This window comes from Kogia breviceps, chromosome 8 (genome assembly GCF_026419965.1).
Source record: "Kogia breviceps isolate mKogBre1 chromosome 8, mKogBre1 haplotype 1, whole genome shotgun sequence".
Taxonomy (NCBI): domain Eukaryota; kingdom Metazoa; phylum Chordata; class Mammalia; order Artiodactyla; family Physeteridae; genus Kogia; species Kogia breviceps.
This window is the reverse complement of record NC_081317.1, coordinates 46,874,940-46,895,056: the sequence shown is the minus strand read 5'-3', so window position 1 is coordinate 46,895,056 and position 20,117 is coordinate 46,874,940. Positions and strand designations below refer to the sequence as shown.

At 40.5% G+C, this 20,117-nt stretch overlaps 1 protein-coding gene across 14 annotated transcripts in view; it reads right to left on the bottom strand.

Annotated features, from left to right (window-relative positions):
* LINGO2 (leucine rich repeat and Ig domain containing 2) overlaps positions 1–20,117 on the bottom strand; it is a 1,237,500-nt gene that overhangs the window by 78,544 nt on the left and 1,138,839 nt on the right. The gene's annotated exons all lie outside the window — the stretch shown is intronic.

Sequence of the window (20,117 nt, the reverse complement as noted above, 5' to 3'; positions counted from 1 at the left end):
ACACACTTCCCTCACTCTCTGCCCAGCCCCACTTCAGCCTCCAGGACGGCAGGAATGCTGACCATAGAAAGGATCCCGCCAAGGAAGGAGAGGAAGCTGCTACCCTGTTGACAATTAAATGTGATTCACATAACTAAGTGCTCACACCTCATGATTCTAGGCACTCGACTCTGTGTGTGGATCCCATTATAACACAGGGGCAGGTCACAGAAATATCTTCCATCTCTCAGTGCCTTCAGGCACTCTCATTGGGTCTTTTTTTTCTTTAATAAATTTACTTATTTATTTTTGGCTGCGTTGGGTCTTCATTGCTGCGTACGGGCTTTCTCTAGTTGTGGCGAGCGGGGGCTACTCTTCATTGCAGTGCACGGACTTCTCATCGCGGTGGCTTCCCTTGTTATAGAGCGCGGGCTCTAGATGTGTGGGCTTCAGTAGTTGTGGCACATGGGTTCAGTAGTTGTGGCTCGTGGGCTCTAGACGCACGGGCTTCAGTAGTTGTGGCACATGGGCTCAATAGTTGTGGTTCGCGGGCTCTAGAGCATGGGTTCAGTAGTTGTGGTGCACGAGCTTAGTTGCTCCACAGCATGTGGGATCTTCCCGGACCAGGGATTGAACCTGTGTCCCCTGCATTGGCAGGCAGATTCTTAACCACTGCACCACCAGGGAAGTCCTCACTGGGTCTTAAAGTAGCTCACCAAGGCAGGCAGAATGGAGTTCCTTAACCTCTTTTACAGGTGAAGATGCTGAGACCCAGAGTGGTAAGCAGCCCACCCAAGGCCACAGAACTAGTGGGTGACAGACCTTGAATATGGGGAAAAGAACCTGTAACTCACTACTGAATATACACTGACATAGGAAGATCCTGCTGGAAACACGCTCCTACAACGTCATGACGAACAAACACTGTGCCATCTGAACGTTCTACTTTGGTTAAGTCATCTAGTCTTCAGCGCCAGTGACGTGAGGGGAACAGTGTGCAGCAAAAAAAGGGTACAATTTTAAAACGAAGCCTTTCACCAAGCTTCATCTTATCTTGTGTAAGAAAGATTTGAGACTGAGCGTTTCAGGAGAAAGCACTCTTGCTATCCTCATCTTTTCTCTGATTATTTGACCAAATGAAATTCCTGCAGCTCTCCAATGAGATGAGCAATGTGCTTGTGCTTGAAAACTAGAAAACATGGCATCAACAGAAGCCAGGACTACTGCAACCGATAACACAAAGCCTGTCCCCTTCGGCATTTGCTTCCTTAATCCCTTTAGTTACTTATGTGACCTCAGTTGTGTATGTGAAGATAGATGTGTCTTCACTCCCTTTGTACATGTCCACTGGGCCCAGCCCAGTGTGTGACACTAAATAGCTATTTATTCATTCTTTAAACAAAATGCTCATTGAAGAGTTTTGGAGACACTGGCAACTTTAGGAGAAGGATCTTGTATTAGGAGTCACCCAAGGCTCTTGCCCATCTGCACTGGCTCACTGCTCTGCCATACTTCTGTTAATGGTAGGCAGAAGCATAGCAGTAGGGGTGTAAGTTGCCATGTTATAATTTTAAAAGGCTCCCAGAAAGTAAATACATCAAGATATCAATTAAGTAATTTCATCATGTAAGCAGCTCTTTGCAGGAAACTGCCCTCAGCAGGAAGCCCCTTTTCTTGTCACTTTAGCAAAGCTATGATGTAACTAACTGTTAAACTGAGCACCCACATGCTCTACTTACCTCCAGCCCAGGCACGCCTTTCAGATCTTTTAATCATACAATACCTTGTCTAACCTGTCGTGTGTTTTTCATAGATCAAAGAAGTAGAAATGAAGAACAAGTAATTAACAGATGACCGGATCTCTTCCCTAGCTTCCCCTTCAGTAATCTCATAAAAAAACTGTGTGGCCAAACTGTATGAACACGATGACATCTAGAGGACGATCACAATGAGTCGATGAGCCTGCCCTCAGTGGGGGGAGGGTGACAAGTCTGACAGCCCCCATCTCAATGATCAACTGAGATTACTTCCCTTCTTCCCTTTAAAACTTTCATGGCCCAGCAGACTCTTTGGAAGTGGTTTCTGGGGGACTCTGAGTTCACCATCTCCCAAAATTGCCAGTATTCTGATTAAAGGCACCTTTCTCTTCTACCAACATTTGTCTTTCTCTCTCTCTCTCTCTCTCTCTCTCTCTCTTTTTTCTCCTAGTTTTTTATATTTTGAGAATGAATTCCTTTCATGTTGGCAAAATCCCAACAATGACATGAAAAATTTTCAAGTGTTTCTATTCCACCTAAGATTAATACCGTTCTGAATGAGCTTGTTTCATCTGTGAAAATATTAAGAAGTGTTAAGAAATAACCAGGATCATCTGCTAAATCTATTAGGAAGAGGGCAGAAGACTTTTCTGAGTTCAGTTAGTTAGAGCTTGGTGCGAATTTGGCCCAAGTCCTGTGTTTAGTCTCCTTGAAGGACGTTTGTTTAGCACATGATGATTTCACACTCCCCTCCCTCTCTCCCTGCCCCCTACCCCGCCCCACCCTGTGCATCACTTTCCCCTGGGCACTTATGGATTCTATTCTTGTAAACACAACTTTAAATATCAGTTTCTCTAAAAAGGAGCAGTTCATTTTTATGAATGTCTGAAGGCCTTCCTTCTACGAGATCCTTGGCGAGGTTTCATTTGCTCTGGAGGTCTTGGGCCCTCCCCATAGTTTAGCAGGCTCTTCCTAAGTGAATCGGCTTCATTTCCCCTGTTGCTCTACCTTCAACCTGGGAGGTGTTTGTTTCCTGGGGCCAGGGCTTGCCGGGCCCGTTCAGCTGCCTGCACACCAGCTGCTACTCCACTCCCGGGTGTGCATTTGTAACAACACAGCTCCTTTGCCGGTTGTTGAATAGGGAGAGGGGCAGCTGTGAAAGGGAGAAGAAGGCTGATTATTCATTTTCTTTCCTTTGGAAATTCGGCTTTGGGATCCTGTTCCTACTTAGAATGTTTCCCCAGCAGCCCATTCCATTTAGCTCTCTTGCTAGGGAGCATTTTCTGTCAATTTTCTGAAACGTATATATTCCAGGCAGTTCGTTGGAGGTTTTAAAGAGATCCTTGTTAGCAAAGCTCAGCCTGGTCTTACTTTGTATTCCAGAAGCCTAGAATTTTAGCAACTCACAATGAACTCAAGTGTCCTTATGTGTCATACTCGAAGGATAGGGCTTTGCGAATCAGCCTAGAAAACAATGATAGTTATCTCTTGGCCATAGAACAAACAGAGAATTCATCCCATCTCCTTGGCTTGGAGACCAAGGATTTATCTCCTGGAACAAGTTCTCAGGGAGGATAGCCAATGACCTGACATTTTTCTCATGAGTTCAAAAACAATATTGAAGCTAATAATTGCTATCTTCTCTTCTTCAGAACTCACTTTTTTCCCCCTCTGACTTGTTTTGGTTCCAGTCTTTAAAAGCAGAACCAAACTACCATTTCAGGTGGATGAGCTGCAGATTAAGGGTGCAGGGTGACTGTGGCTGGCTGTGAGCCCTGGAGTCCCTTCCCATTCCACAGATATTGCAAACCACAGACCTAACTACATCCATGCAACTCCAGTGCCTGTTTGGATATTCAAATATTTTCTCAAGAAGCAACAATTATATATTAACTTACAGCACCTGCCCTCCGGGAAATTCAACCCTTGGGGTCTTTGGGTATAACGACCTTAAGTTGCTTTTTTGTGTGTGGTACGCGGGCCTCTCACTGTTGTGGCCTCTCCCGTTGCGGAGCACAGGCTCCGGACGCGCAGGCTCAGCGGCCATGGCTCACGGGCCCAGCCGCTCCGCGGCATGTGGGATCCTCCCGGACCGGGGCACGAACCCGTGTCCCCTGCATCGGCAGGCGGATTCTCAACCACTGCGCCACCAAGGAAGCCCTGAAGTTGCTTTTATTTTCCTAGTTCTTGTCAGCACTCTGCTAGTCAGCTGATATGTGTTTTTTTTTCTCTGTTTTATGATTTATGTTTCAGAGGGACTTGTCTAGGCAAAGTGGATAAAGCCATAAATTTTCTTATAGGACGTATTTTAAATATTACTTTGAATTCAGAACCTGTGTTCTCTCTGTGGCTATAAATGCCTTTCTCAAAACAATTCAATAATTTCAAGGGCAGTGTCTCATTTATGAAGGCCTTTCACAGTTAATAGGACTTCCTCTGACAACTGTCATAGTGTTTCTGGTATGCTACAGTATTATTATAGAATCCAGTGTTAGCAACTATGAACTAGTAGAATTTCTGTTAAACTCAACATAATTTGATAATTAACCACACCTGCTTTTATACATTACCCATTCACATAATTAATGAATGTTATACAGGTCTGTCTTCAGTTGAAGCATTTACTTTACATATCTTATTGACTTTCCCCTGAATAATTACATGTATTTCAGGGCCAACATTATCAGTAAAATTCTAAGACTGTGTTAGGACATAAAAATTGAAGTGACATCAATCTTTCCAATGTACAGAGCTGACACCACAGCAGGGGTATGTATATTGAAAATGTATTTGTCAAGAGTTAGGAGGGTCTATACGGATGTAAAAGCTTATCATTATTGGCTTTTATATATCCTCTTGCTTTGAATTCCTTAATATTTAAATGGAATGGAAACAGCAAAACTACATAACACGTGCATATACAATACTAATATTGACACGTCAGGTAATTGATCCAATGTGGTCATTCAATATCTGTCCTTCAATTTTGAAAATTATTGTTGGAACAATGCCAAAGGTAGGAATATAGTTTACTTATTTAGTAAAGTGCTTTGATTCTTAGGAAACCTCTCTGCTGAATGTCAGGAAAGAGTTGAAGAATTTAAATAAGCCCCAAAGGGATTTTCTATTGGGGAGGAAGCAATTATAAGAGAAGCCAAAGCATCACATATTAAACAAGACTATCTTGTTTTGTAGGCAAAAAGGGAAGTTTTTGAAAGGGAAAACAAAGACCATGTAGAAATGACATGCTGTTCTGAGGCAGACAATCTTCTTACCAGCAATTAACTAATTAGTTATTCCTTTTTACCAAAGCAAAAGGATACAGAAGTGTCCCAGGCCATGGGAAAGAAGGGGAGCCATTAGAAAAGGCTGGACACATGTGACATCCCGGGCAGAAGCAGCTTTAGCTTGGTAGCCAGATTCTTTATAGGGGCTCCTGGTTAGCCAAACTGTGGTTGTCAGGAAAACCACAAAGACTGAAGTTATCAATCTAGCTCTACTAGACCTATGGCTGGGGGCAGCATTTGTAATCGAGGAAGGTAATAATCTTTCAGCAAAAAAATTGTACATGAGAAAAGTGTCCAAAGAAAAAGTGCTGCTTTGGGAAAGCTCTGAAGAAAGACAAGTGAAGTGAGAATATGTTAGCCCAAAGATTGGTGCAACCTAACCTAAACTAAGAAGCCTCCTAAGTACTTAATTAGATGGAGGGAAGTGGTTCCCTTTCAGCACTGTACTGAAATAGCATGAATGGAAAAAGGCAAATTGGCACATGTGTAAGATGGAAGACAAGTTAAGGGAAAGGCTCCTTAGAAACTTAGTTTAAAAAAATTCAGGAGAAGGGTGAGAAACCAGAATATTTCTAGAAAGAGGAAATGATGACTAGGTTAGTCTGGACAAGAGGTTCTAGTGAAAACTTGGATCCAGAAGTTAGAAAAGTACTAATGTCTACAAATGAGGAATTGGTGTTTAAATGGGAAAGGTGTAATGCTTATTGCAAAGAGTTATGTCAGGGCCTCTGCACACATCTTGATATATCTGTGTGTAATTTGTTCATACTGATGCTCTGCTTATTCTAGAGGAATTCCTATTTCCAAGGTTCCAAACTCAAGCACTCCATTCAAATGGTGCTAATGCAGGAAAATGAGGAGTATGGATATAACTAAATAACTGCCTGGTCATGACTGCAGTCTGCTCAGGGTATGGAGGCAACTTTGAGTTGTGGCCCTACTTACATAAACACTAGATGTGTAATAAACAGCAGCCTTCTCTGACTTAGATCTATCTTAACAGGGCTGATAGGTCTTCATGGCTCCTGCCCACTGGTCTAGCTCCAACTCTTCCCATTTCTTGACTCAAACTTTATATTCCAGTGAGACTAAATTGCTTGCTATTTGATAACTGTGTACGCTATCTACTTTGCCTGCAATTGATTTCTTCCAATCATTTGCCTCGTGGGGGCCTGTTCACCCTTCAACAACTCAACTAATCTTTCATCTCATTTAGGAAGTCTTCCTAGAGTTCCTGGACAATATTAACTGGTCCTAGTTTTGCATGAGCTTTGTACCTTATAGGCTTAAAAAAAATTCCTGCACTTTCTTGCTACATTTTGTTTGTTATATGCTCTTTCCATCTGTAGTCTGGGGACTCTTTGGGGTCAACAACTGTGTATTATTCATCTTTATGCCATGATTGCTGGCATAATGTCATAACTGTCATGGCAGGGGCTCAATGAATCACCACTGAATGAGTGAATGGATTTATCAGAACCTAGGAATTCAAATATGAATCACCAAACATGGTCACCTTCAAGTCTACCAACTTTTCATGCAATATTTGCAGGACAGCTTCTTTTTAAAATTTTACTTTTTATTGAAGAATAGTTGATTTACAATGTTGTGTTAGTTTCAGGTATACAGCAAAGTGATTCAGACACACACTCATACACACATATATATATGGACACATATATATTCTATTCTACATATATATATTCTTTTTCAGATGCTCTTCCTTTATAGGTTATTACAAAATATTGAGTAGAATTCCCTGTGCTAAACAGTAAATCCTTGTTGGTTATCCATTTTATACATAGTAGTGTATGTATGCTAATCGCACCCTCCTAATTAATCCCTCCACCCCCCCTTTCCCCTTTGGTAACCAGGACAACTTCTACTTTCTTTTGTGTATGGGGGGGGGCAGTTATTCTGTTAAGTGCCAGCTACTCTGAGTTCTTTACATGAAGGCACTCATTTACAGTGTTACCACAACCTCATGAGGTTACAATTACAAATATTCTCCTTTTAAGTGAAGAAACTGAGGCATGACAAGGTCAAGTAACTTTCCCAAGATTAAAAACAGACAGTAGTAGCTGGACTAGGGCTGAACCACGGGGAGGAGCTTCAGAGCTGAGCTCTTAACCACCAGGCTGCTCCACCCTAATTGTGAGAGGATTGATGAGTGCAAGCTTTCCTTAGCTACTTCTGGAAAATGAGCCTGCAATTTCATTTTCTGAGATGATAAGAGGCATTTTAGCCTAAGCAACCCAACATTTATAATGAATTTAACTTGAGACCATGCCAGGACAGACATTTATCACGGTTCATTTAAGTAACTGTTCATTAAGTGGCAGGGAAAAAGGAAACCACTATGAGACCAGAAGGAGCCTCTAATGAGAAAAAGAGAGGGATGTGGGAAACCAAGAATATGAGGTATTGGGAACATATATTGTAGAAAATTGTAGAGATGTGCACTTGCTCATATTCATAAGTTCTAAAAGCACTGCTTATAAAATCATAATACACTTAGTAGTACAGAACCCTGCTGAGGTCACAGAAAAACACTCCAACAAACAAAACCTATTTTCAAAAAACACAGATTTTTTTAACTTGTATTTTTCAAACACCGTGAAGGATATTCACAAACCACAGCAATATGTTAAAGTTTCCATTTGTTTTCTGTGTTTGCTTCTCTGAGACACCATGGTGGCTTGCTTCCCAGCATTCTCCTTTAAATCTCTTCTGAATGAACTTTTTGAATTTCCCTTTCCTGTACCACTATTCTTCATGATTCTGTACCATGACATCCCAAAAAAGGAGACTGGCATTGAAAGAAGGCAAGGCAGGAGAAAGAGTTTAGGGCACAGCCAGAATCCTTTTAGCAGGCAAAGGGAAGAGGACTTCTATATATTAACGAGTGTTCCGCCCCTTCGCAGAATTAGAAACCCAGTGCGAGCTGCCTGCCAGTGGGGCTGTGCCAACTGGACACTCATGAAGTATAATTGTCTATAAATGTTTCTCAAAGGGATGAGACTGTGCCCTTAATTTCAAGAAATGAGGCGAACAACAACAAATCAATAAATTTGACTACGTAATTTTAAAAGTTTTTGAAGCTCTACATAAAATATTTAAATGTAAAGAGACCCTCGGATTTTCATTTAGGCAAAATGCAAGAAAAAACACATTACTGCATACACATTCTAACTAATAATAGAGGCACAATTAAAGGTGGGGGAGGGGCAGGGGAAGTAAAGGAAAGTTTACCAGAGGAAATGCCTTCTAGGCTAGCTTGAAGCAATAGGAGGGAGGTGTGTGTGTGTGTGTGTGTGTGTGTGTGTGTGTGTGTGTGTGTGTGTGTGTGTGTGTGTGTGTGTGTGTGTGTGTGTGTGTGTGTGTGTGTACGCGCACGCGCGCGCGCCTACGTAAAAGTATGAGTAGGACATAATAAAAGTGGGATACCTTACGAATCCATTGGGTACATTTAAGTCTTTAGGGCCCTGTGTGTAAACAGCCTCACATCTGGGTGGACCAGCTCTTCACCACAGAAGAGGAAGGGATGAGAATATCTGTGAGTTCATGGCGTTTACTCTTTGAGTGAGTGAGGGCTAACTCGGTCACAGCAGATCTCAAATCCAGATGTCATTTGATCAGACACAACAGTTTAGTCTTTCAATAGTCTCCTAATGAAAATTTTGGTCCCTCATAGACACAAATGCCAGTGTTCCGCTCATCTGGTGTTGGGGCCCATGAGGAGGTATATTTCTGCTGTCTTTTTCCCAGGAAATGCCCCCCTCTGACCCACAACCTTGTGCCTTCTGCTAAAACATCAGCTCAACGGGGTCGCAGATGTGTTCCTCTTTACACGTTTGCCACACTCCCCGAAAATGGGAAGTTTATGAAAACATATGCCAAGCCGGAGCCCCTGTGCTCATCAGCACGAGATAAGGTGAGCGATTTTATTTTGGTCCTGGGAGATTTTTCAAAACCACTTTGCTCCATTCCTTGCATTTACAGTGTAAATCAAATGTTGAATGATTATCACTCCCTTCCTTATAAACTACATTGTGCCTTCTTTCCTGTTATATTTTTGGTTGATGTTAGCAAAATAGATTGCTTCATTAAAAGTTAGTTGTGGTCTTTTCAATTCCTCTCCAAAGAATTTATGCTAGTGCAGCAAAGGCAAACTATTAATAATCTGCCTTGAACATTATGGCTTCATGTTTGACTGGGAAGCCTTCACAACTGAAAATGAACCCGGATATCAGAAATTGAGAAACTGCTGAATTGGAAGTCTCCCAGTAATAGCCCAGTGTAACTTCCTGTACACCTTTTACTGGTTTAAAGACTGCTTGAAGTCTTCTTTTTCTTTCCTTTTTTTGGTCAGGCAACTTATCACCTCATAACACAGACCACTCTTAATTGTTAAAACACTTTTCTTTGTTTTTTTAAATGAAAAAAATTCTTTCTTCCTTATAGGTTCATGGCAGTTTCTTTCTCTACTATGACACAGTGGTTTATAACCCAGCTCTTGATAATAATTCTATTGTTCTAACATTTATTTAGTCCTGCCTACCTCCAATATTGCTGCTGTTGGCTATTGCCCAGTGAGCGCCCACAATTCAATAGCTGCTCTGCTTATACTGTCTCTAAACCTTAAACAACATCCCAAGAAGTTTTATTCATCCCACTGTACTGATAAGAAAACTGAGGCTCAGAGAATCTAACCAACATTTCCTAAAACACACAGGTTAATTAGCAGAACCAGAACTTTGAACACAGGGATGCCTGGCTCCAAAATTCATGTTTTTTTTTTTAACCCCACCACAAAATACATGCTGCTGTTTACTTGATGTACTGCCACTATGTATCAGGCACTGAGTAGGGTGCTATAGCAATAAAGGGGTGCCTACAGTACATAGTGGGCTCTTGAGAAGTTATCAGTTTGGCAGGAAAGACAGTCACATACTGACAGTATCTGTGGCAGGAAGACTTCGTCAAGCTAAGAATCTCATTTCCTCACTAGGTGGAATCATGCCAAAGCATTGCTGGTTAACATTTCCTCCTTAGAACCCAAAGTCTATATACAGTGAAATACCAAAAAGTTACCACTGTGGACAGCTGAAAAAATATCCTCTCAAAAGACTATCCAAGACCTGCTATGTCTGAATTTAAATCTATTTCTTCATACTGCACGTCACAGTCTGGTTTCTGAGAGCTTGGAGGTAGGTGAGGCCAATATAGACTCATAGCAAAGCAGCCAGAATTCTAGACTTGGGTCCAGATCAACAACCTTCCATGAGTTCACAAGGGTTGATAGAGTGGGATGGACAGATGGGCTGTTGTCTTAATGCTCAAGTTGTGCTGAGTAACTAAACTGCCTGGAATTCCTCCTTATCTGTGTGCTTTGTGTCTGAAACCAACTCTGAACTGCCCTTCTTTGAGTATAAACAATAATGCTAATTGTACAGGGTGTGCTGGGTGTGTGTGTGTACATGTATGCAGTGCGTGCATGTGTGTGTGTGAGTGTGTGTGAGACAGAGAGAGCAAGAGAAATTGGCTAAAATGGAAGGTCACTTTAAGAAGATTTTTAAAATCCAACCCAAATGAGCATTCATATTTTTAAAAATCTCAATTCTTTTTTTTTTTTAAAGTTTGACAAACTTATTGGTATTTCAGTAAAGACATTCATCTCAGTCGTTTCTCTCTCCCATCTTCTTTTTTTTTAATTAGGGTATAGCTGTTTTACAATGTTGTGTTAGTTTCTACCATACAGCAAAGTGGAGCTCCCTGTGCTGTACAGCAGGTTCTCATTAGTTCTCCATTTTATACATTACTGTGTATATGTTAATCCCAATCTTCCAATTCATCCCACCCCCCCTTCCCCCCTTGGTGTCCACACATTTGTTCTCTATATCTGTGTCTCTATTTCTGCCTTGCAAACCAGTTCATCTGTACCATTTTTCTAGATTCCACATACATGCGTTAATATACGATATTTATTTTTCTCTTTCTGACTTACTTCACTCTGTATGACAGTCTCTAGATCTGTCCACGTCTCAACAAATGATCCAATTTTGTTCCTTTTCATGGTCGAGTAATATTCCATTGTATATATTTACCACATCTTCTTTATCCATTCATCTGTCGATGGACATTTAGGTTGCTTCCATGTCCTGGCTACTGTAAATGATGCTGCAAGGAACATTGGGGTACAGGTGTCCTTTTGAATTATGGTTTTCTCAGGGTATATGCCCAGTAGTGGGATTGCTGGGTCATATGGTAGTTCTATTTTTAGTTCTTTAAGGAACCTCCATACTGTTCTCCATAGTGGCTGTATCAATTTACATTCCCACCAACAGTGCAAGAGGGTTCCCTTTTCTCCACACCCTCTCCAGCATTTATTGTTTGTAGATTTCCTGATGATGCCCATTCGAACCAGTGTGAGGTGATACCTCATTATACTTTTGATTTGCATTTCTCCAATAATTAGTGATGTTGAGTAGCTTTTGATGTGCTTCTTGGCCATCTGTATGTCTTCTTTGGAGAAATGTCTATTTAGGTCTTCTGCCCTTTTTTTTTTTTTTTTTTTTTTTTTTTGCGGTACACAGGCCTCTCACTGTTGTGGGCTCTCCCGTTGCGGAGCACAGGCTCCGGACGCACAGGCTCAGCGGCCATGGCTCACGGGCCCAGCCACTCCGTGGCATGTGGGATCTTCCCAGACCGGGGCACGAACCCATGTCCCCTGCATCGGCAGGCAGAGTCTCAACCACTGTGCCACCAGGGAAGCCCCTGCCCATTTTTTGACTGGGCTGTTTGTTTTTCTGATATTGAGCTGCATGAGCTGTTTGTATATTTTGGAGATTAATCCTTTGTCCGTTGCTTCATTTGCAAATATTTTCTCCCATTCTGAGGGCTGTCTTTTCTTGTTTATGGTTTCCTTTGCTGTGCAAAAGCTTTGAAGTTTCATTAGGTCCCATTTGTTTGTTTTTGTTTTTATTTCCATTACTCTAGTAGGTGGGTCAAAAAAGACCTTGCTGTGATTTATGTCAAAGAGTGTTTTTCCTATGTTTTCCTCTAAGAATTTTATAGTGTCCGGTCTTACATTTAAGTCTTTTAAAAAATAAATTAATTTAATTTATTTATTTAATTTTGGCTGCATTGGGTCTTCATTGCTGTGGGGGGGGGTTTCTCTAGTTGTGGCGAGCAGGGGCTAGTCTTCGTTGCAGTGCATGGGCTTCTCTTTGTGGTGGCTTCTCTTGTTGCAGAGCATGGGCTCTGGGCATGTGGGCTTCAGTAGTTGTGGCTGGCAGGCTCTAGAGTACAGGCTCTGTAGCTGTGGCGTTTGTTGCTCTGCAGCATGTGGGATCTTCCTGGACCAGGGCTCGAACTCAGGTCCCCAGCACTGGCAGGGGGATTCTTAACCACTGCACCACCGGGGAAGCCCTTTAATCCATTTTGAGTATATTTTTGTGTATGGAGTCACGGAGTGTTCTAATTTCATTCTTTTACATGTAGCTGTCCAGTTTTCCCAGCACCACTTATTGAAGAGATTGTCTTTTCTCCATTGTATATCTTTGCCTCCTTTGTCATAGATTAGTTGACCATATGTGTGTGGGTTTACCTCTGGGCTTTCTATCCTGTTCCATTGATCTATATTTCTGTTTTTGTGCCAGTACCGTACTGTCTTGATTACTGTAACTTTGTAGTACAGTCTGAAGTCAGGGAGTCTGATTCCTCCAGCTTTTTTTTTTCCTCAAGATTGTTTCGGCTATTTGGGGTCTTTTGTGTCTCCAAACAAATTTTAAGATTTTTTTTGTTCTAGTTCTGTGAAAAATACCATTGGTAATTTGATAGGGATTGCACTGAATCTGTAGATTGCTACGGATAGTATAGCAGTAGTATACAATCGTCAGTAGTATAGTCATTTTGACAATATTGATTCTTCCAATTCAAGAACATGGTATATCTCTCCATTTGTTTGTGTCTTCTTTGATTTCTTTCATCAGTGTCTTACAGTTTTCTGAGTATAGGTCTTTTATCTCCTTAGGTAGGTTTATTCCTAGGTATTTTATTCTTTTTGTTGCAATGGTGAATGGGATTGTTTCCCAAATTTCTCTTTCTGATCTTCCATTGTTAGTGTATAGGAATGCAAGAGATTCCTGTACATTAATTTTGTATCCTGTGACTTTACCAAATTCATTGATTAGCTCTAGTAGTTTTCTGGTGGCTTCTTTTGGATTTTCTATGTACAGTATCATGTCATCTGCAAACAGTGACAGTAAAAATCTCAATTCTGATTTACTGGAACTTACAGTGCATCAACGAGGAAAAGAGAAGCACAGAAGAAAAAGATAATTTAGACTTAACCTAATAAATTATCTTATATTTGGCAGCAATGATTTGGGCTCAGAGAATTTAGACATTTGCTCAAGGCCACACAAATAGTTAGTGACAGACTATAATTTATGAACTTTTTCCGTTCCATGGCACCTCACCCTACAACATACAAGTTTGCAATTATAATTATTGCAATATGGAAACTTTTACAACTCCCTAATGCCTGGAGTAAGGCGTGTAAGACATAGGCATCAACCATAAATAAAAAGAACTGACATTTTGGAACATTCTTCTAAACCCACAAACTACTTTAGCACTATCTCCGTTGCAGTAACAGAGTTAGTGCAGTAGAAAGGAAACAGGTATTACATTCAGACAGAGCTGCGTTAGAAGCTTAGCCTTGTGACTTCTTAGTTGTTACAACTGTAGCTAATTTACCAAGCTTCTCTAAATTGTTTCCTCACTGCAAAGTGGGGAGAATAAAATGTACCTACCTACATGCTTCTAAAGGTTTAATTAAGTGTGTGAATTACCCAGCTTAGTGCTGGTACAAATGTTAGAGCCTGCCTAAGACTGGTAAAAATGGTGTATACAGATAAGACAGAATCTGCGCATTTCATATTTCCTTTTCTTCCATTTGCTTTCAGTTCAAAACTCTGAAGCATTTCCTGATAATGGCTGTTCTTCAAAGAATGAGATTAGAAAATTCACTTCATTAATACCTTTTAATCTCCACCACATTCACCACCTATAACTTGCCCCTTGGGCTCTCCTCTACAGAAATCAATGTGCTCCTTACTGAATTGTCAACTTGCATAAAACTGTCAAGGCCAATGATACGGTTTTGGGAGAAAAAGATATGAAAAAGTCACTGGTACACACTGGGAGTTTGATGCTGAGATTTGTCTTTGACTGTAATGGGAATCTTTTTAATGACATTTTCCTGGTTTAATGACATTTTCCTCTACATTTTGAATTTTGTAGAGATGTTAAAGAAGGTGACATAACCAAAGGCCACCATCTTTCACCCTTGAATCCTGGAATTAGTTTGTACTTGGTATGAAAAGAAGCTGTAAAATTCAAGAGATTTTTTCCCCCTACGCATTAAATTTCATTGTGTTCTTTACAGAAAAATTCACATCTTTAATCTATTTTGTAGTATTTTTCTCCATTTCAGAATCCCACCAGAATCTCAAGGTGATAATGTACTTGTTCATTCATATTCTACAATGAAAAATATCTTACATTCTTTACTGTCCCTCACTTTCTCTCCCATGTATGTTACCTTTGCGCCCTTTCCTCCTTCATCCATTTAACAAATATTAATGATTATGTGAATCACAATTCTGAATAATATTGAGAGGGGGAGAGAGATGAAATGTTACCTCCTCTCATGTCAGTGGGGCTGGGATTGCCAGATACCTGGTTCAGTAGCACAGGGAGGGGTGAGGGGAGGAAACGGTGTAAACATTTCTACAGAAAGCAAGTACACTTCGGGGGTCTAATGCAACGTGACTTTAGTACATTTCATAGATCGAATAAAAACTGTGCCCGGAGAGCATGCATGCTCAAACTGGGGCACCCTGCCTGGCCAAGTCCCTGGTGTTAATGAGACACTCTGCAGCACATCCTGGCTTCACCAACCAGAAAAGGAGATGTCAGTGTATTGCCCTCCGGGCATTTGAAGCTGGCACTTATTTTCAAATTTCCTTCCTGCCTGGCAGAGGAAACACTTTCTCAGACACATGATAACACTGCAGCATAGAGTGGGATAACGAGGCTCTGGCAGGGACTATTTCAGAGAACTGTTGTGCTCACCAGCTGCATTGACTGTGTGCCCTACACACACACACACACACACACACACACCACTCAACAGCATTGATGACCTCTTTTTACCCCACAATAAAGAAGAAGTTTCATTTGACATGTCTCACCCAAGAGAAATTTGTCAAGTGATACATAGTATGTAAGAGGAATGTGGTTGAGGGTAGGGGGTTGGGGGATTGGAGACTGGAACCAAAATCATACAAATGCATATTTGCTTAATGCTATTAGAAAATGAACTCTCCCTTGCTCAAAACTCAGAAAGCATAGGGAATCCTATTCCATTTTAAAAAACGTTTCTTTATGAAAAGTTTCAAACATATACAAAAGAACGGAAAAACGAACCCCGAAGTACCCATCACCTAGCTTCAACAATGATCAAATTATGGCCAATTTCGTTCCCTCTATCCTCCCGACCTCCACCCAATCCTCTACAATTGATTCTATTTGTTGTCGTTACATTGTGTTTGTATCAGGATTCACCTGAGGTTATTACATTGCAATTGGTTGTTGATACATATTTTAGTTTTCTTTTAATCTATATGTTTTCCCCATCTGGTTTGAAGTAGCCTTTGAATTCTAAATTCCAGATCCTTGTACTAGGAGGTGCAAATCTGCCTTTAAAACAACCTGTGGCAACTTAAATGTCTAAATGTGGAGGAATGGTTAAATAAACAGTGGTGTATGCATTTGGTTAACTATTGTGCACAATGTGGTTGAAAGAATGCCCTCTCTGTGAAACCTAGGGCAAGGTTTATTTCTAAGCTTCAATGTATCTATCTGTAAAATGAGAATAAAGGATTAAATAAATGAAACCCAAGGATTAAATCAAGTACATACATCTCCAATCACAGTGCTGATTACATAACACCAGAGCATACAGGGGTGTTTGGACATCATCTTAATATACATGATACTTATAAATTTCTAATGGACATATTTTATTTCCCCCTAAAATCATGTTAGGCTGCAGCTGAGCAGTGAGGTTGGTGCTTCAGGGAAGCAGAGAATGGGGACTGCCTCATACATCATGGCATCATGGGTCAGCCTTAAGTCTCTCAACAGACTTTCCTAAGAACAATGACAATCTGAAAGCCAGGTTTGTGGAGCGACAGCAAGGGTTTCTAAATTTTAAAGTTCCCTTTCCTTCATAACAAGAGTTTGGCCTTACTAAAGCGTTCTCTGTTTGGTTTGGTTTCATTTTTTTAAGTGTACAAAAAACACAAAATAGTATGGTATGGTAGTTCTAACCAGACAGGAAGAGGAAGGAACTGTTCTATCTGTGCTGACACAGGGGACAGTCCAAACAAGAAGGGAGAATAATTTGGGGAAAAAGGAGGGAAGCTCATGTGTCTTGACTTCTCTGAGGCAGGTATTTTAAGTGTGGGGAGACTCTTCCATAAGTTGATAAAGAAAGTTGAAAGTATCTGTTGCCTTTTCTCCATTTGAAAGAATCTCACCTCAACTAAGGACGGCACCCCAAGTAATGCAGGAGAGATGGTGTAAAACTGACTGACGAATATGGCTAGATAGATGACCTTAAAACAGTTCTGACTCCCTCCGAATACTGCATGTGCATCCCTTCTGGGGTCCCCAATGTCTCAGTTGGCTCAGGAGAGTGAATGTGGGGTTTCTGAGAAGGCCAGTGAACCAGCAGAAACCAGGCACTGGAATAAATGGAAACACCTGAGACCTCTTCCCTCATCACCATGGTCTCACATAAGCCATTCACCTACCCACTCCACCCCACCCCACAAAATCCCCACCCAGATACCATCTTGTAAAGAAGACGAGGGACAGAAATCTGAAACACTGAGCATTTTTCTGCAATAAACTCAATTGAACTTACTATTTCACAGATACAGACTGTTTAGCTGGAAAAGGCTAAGCTATCATTAAGTGCCAACTTTTCCAATAGCCTGCTAGGTTGATGAGAAAGATCAAGTTAGCTCCAGAAATTTAAAACTCTGTATTCTCTCTGCACATGTGAGTGTATCATGTAATCTGATGCCCTAACCTACAATGAAAAAGGGAAAAAAGCAGAACGCAAAGTATGATTATAACTATGTAAAATGAAGCTTTAGAAAACGGGAGAAAAGATCGAGAGTCATTACAAATGTAATCTGTATAAATGTAAATTTGTCCAAATTACAAAATGTAAATAGTGGTTGTATTTGGTTTGGGCAGCCTTGGGTTCTAGTCTTCTCTGTTTTATTTCATCATCATACTTAGATTTTGTATGAAAAATATATTTTGACACTTGGAGAACTTATTACCTTAAATACATTATATTTTATAAGCAATGACTGAGCACTAATGTTTCACAGGCATTGCACTAATCACCATGGAAAATACAAAGATGGATGAGTTATGCTCCCAGTGCGAAAGGAATTCACAGCATGGTGGAAGAAACAGATGGATAAGTGGCAAAGGGAATTCAACATCTACTGTTTACCAGCTATAAGAAATATAGCTCTTCCCATCTACTCCAAACCACCTCCAGAGGACTTCAGTTCAGTCTGATGATGAAAACAAAAGCATGAAATGATAATTTGCATTTACATATCTATCCTTGGAAAAAAAAAATACACATATAATGAGGGTATGCCATGCCTTTACTAGTGGATACAGCTTGCTGTGCACGTATTAGAGACCTCCAACCATTTACTGGGACACCTTGAAGTTTAGCTGCAACACTGTTTCACAGTTGACATCATGAAGCCATCTATTGAATGAAACCACTTTATAACAAGGTCCCTTTGTTATTTCAACAATGAACTTCCCTTAGATGTAGTACATGATTAGTATCACATTGACTGATACAAAAGTGTACTGCATGACAAATAGTAAGAAGAGTTAAACTTCAGAGTTTTAAGAAACATTAGACTTTATCTAGGTTAGTAGTTTTCAAATTTTACCATGTATCAGGGACCACCTGGATGGCTAGTTAAAACACAGACTGCTGCCTCATCTTAGTTTCTGATTTGTCAGTCTGGGGTGGGGTCCTCTAATTTGCATTTCTAACAACTGTGGTTTCGGCTGATCCTACAGTTGTTGGACTTGCATTTTAAAAACCATTAATCTACATCAATTTCTTTTGCAATTTAGGAATCACTTTTCTGTAACCTTTGGTCTCTGCTCAAATAATTCAATGAATGAGGCACTCACTAAATTGCAAGGAAGCCAGTTTCCCTGTTGGACAGGCTAATTCTATAAGAATTTACTGGAGTCAAAATATGTTTCCTTGAAACCTTTGTTCACCACATGTCTATTCATTTCTGCTCTAAACAACTCTTCAGATGTCTTCTCTTAACCAAGCTGAAAGTTCCCATCCTTCAACCATTTATTCTACATAATTCCTCTTTATCTACCATGTTATTATCATCCCCTGCTGAAACTCCCAGTTATAAAGACCACTCTCAAAACAGGGGGCTGAGAACACAGCATTCTAGATACTGATCCACTGGTACTATCCCCTTCCATAAGCTAACGTCATATATCCGTTAACAAAGAACTGGGTTTTATTACTTTATTTAGTGCAATCATGCCGCTTTAGTAGTTGATACTCCATAGAAGGTCTCAACTCGTTCACATTCTGAACAGATACTGACCTTTCTCTTCTTATCCACTTGAAATAAGAATTTTGCTTTTATTCTGGCTAAATGTCATTATCTTATTAGCTCATAATTCCAGTTTACCAAATATAGGATGGTGGTTAAGAACAAGGTCTTTGAAGTCAGACAGTCCTGGGTGCAAATCATAGCTCTACCATTTAACAGCCATGTGGCCATGGACAAATTAGGTGACCAGCATAAACCTCGGCTTCCTCACAGGCATTATGGTGATAACAGTAGCTACCTTACAGAGGTGTTTCATGAGATAATATATACAAAGTGCTTAGCATAGTGTCTGGTGCATATTATGTGCTTAGTAATAGTTAGCCATTATTATTTTATTAAAAGCAATCTAAAACACTAAGGTTTATGCTGTACAAAGCAAGAGCAAAAGTCTTTTACAGGAACCTACAAACCCTTATTAGAAGTTTTCAAAAAATTAAAATAAATAGGCAGGTATAGTTTTTTGCCTCATTGAGACTAGAAATCATAAATCTATATGTTCACTAGAAGGATATTTACAGACTTAGCACAATTTCAATCAAAATGGCAACATGGGGCTTCTCTGGTGGCGCAGTGGTTAAGAATCCCCCTGACAATTCAGGGGACACAGGTTCGAGCCCTGGTCTGGGAAGATCCCACATGCTGCGGAGCAACTAAGCCCGTGCGGCACAACTACTGTGCCTGTGCGCCAGAGCCTGAGAGCCACAGCTACGGAAGCCTGTGGGCCACAACTACTGAAGCCCGTGTGCCTGAGAGCCACAGCTACTGAAGCCTCTGTGCCACAACGACTGAAGCCCGTGCGCCTAGAGCCTGTGCTCTGCAACTAGAGAAGCCACCGCAATGAGAAGCTCACGCACCACAACGAACAGTAGCCCTCGCTCGCTACAACGAAGACCCAATGCAGCCAAAAATAAAATAAATAAATTTTTAAAATGGCAATATGATATTTTAAATTGCAACAAAATTTGCATGAAAAATATGAGAAAAGGCAAAACTCTGATAGACAATCCAAGCAGGAGAAAAGAGAAAGAAATCTAGCCATATCAGACATTAAACTTATACAAAAGTATTAGAACCTAAAACTGTGGTACTGACATAAACACAGAAAGGCACACCAACAGGAAAAGGTGGAAACATTAGATAAACCCAAAACATATGTGGAAAGCTAAGTCAGTTTTCCCAAATAGAGGGACAAAGAAGGCTTATTTAATAAGTTGCATTAAGATAAAATAGGACAATTTAGAAAACCAAAGTGTTAAGAGCTACACCTTACACAATACAAGAATCAACTGAGGAAACACAGAGGGATGTGTTGCCACTACTGA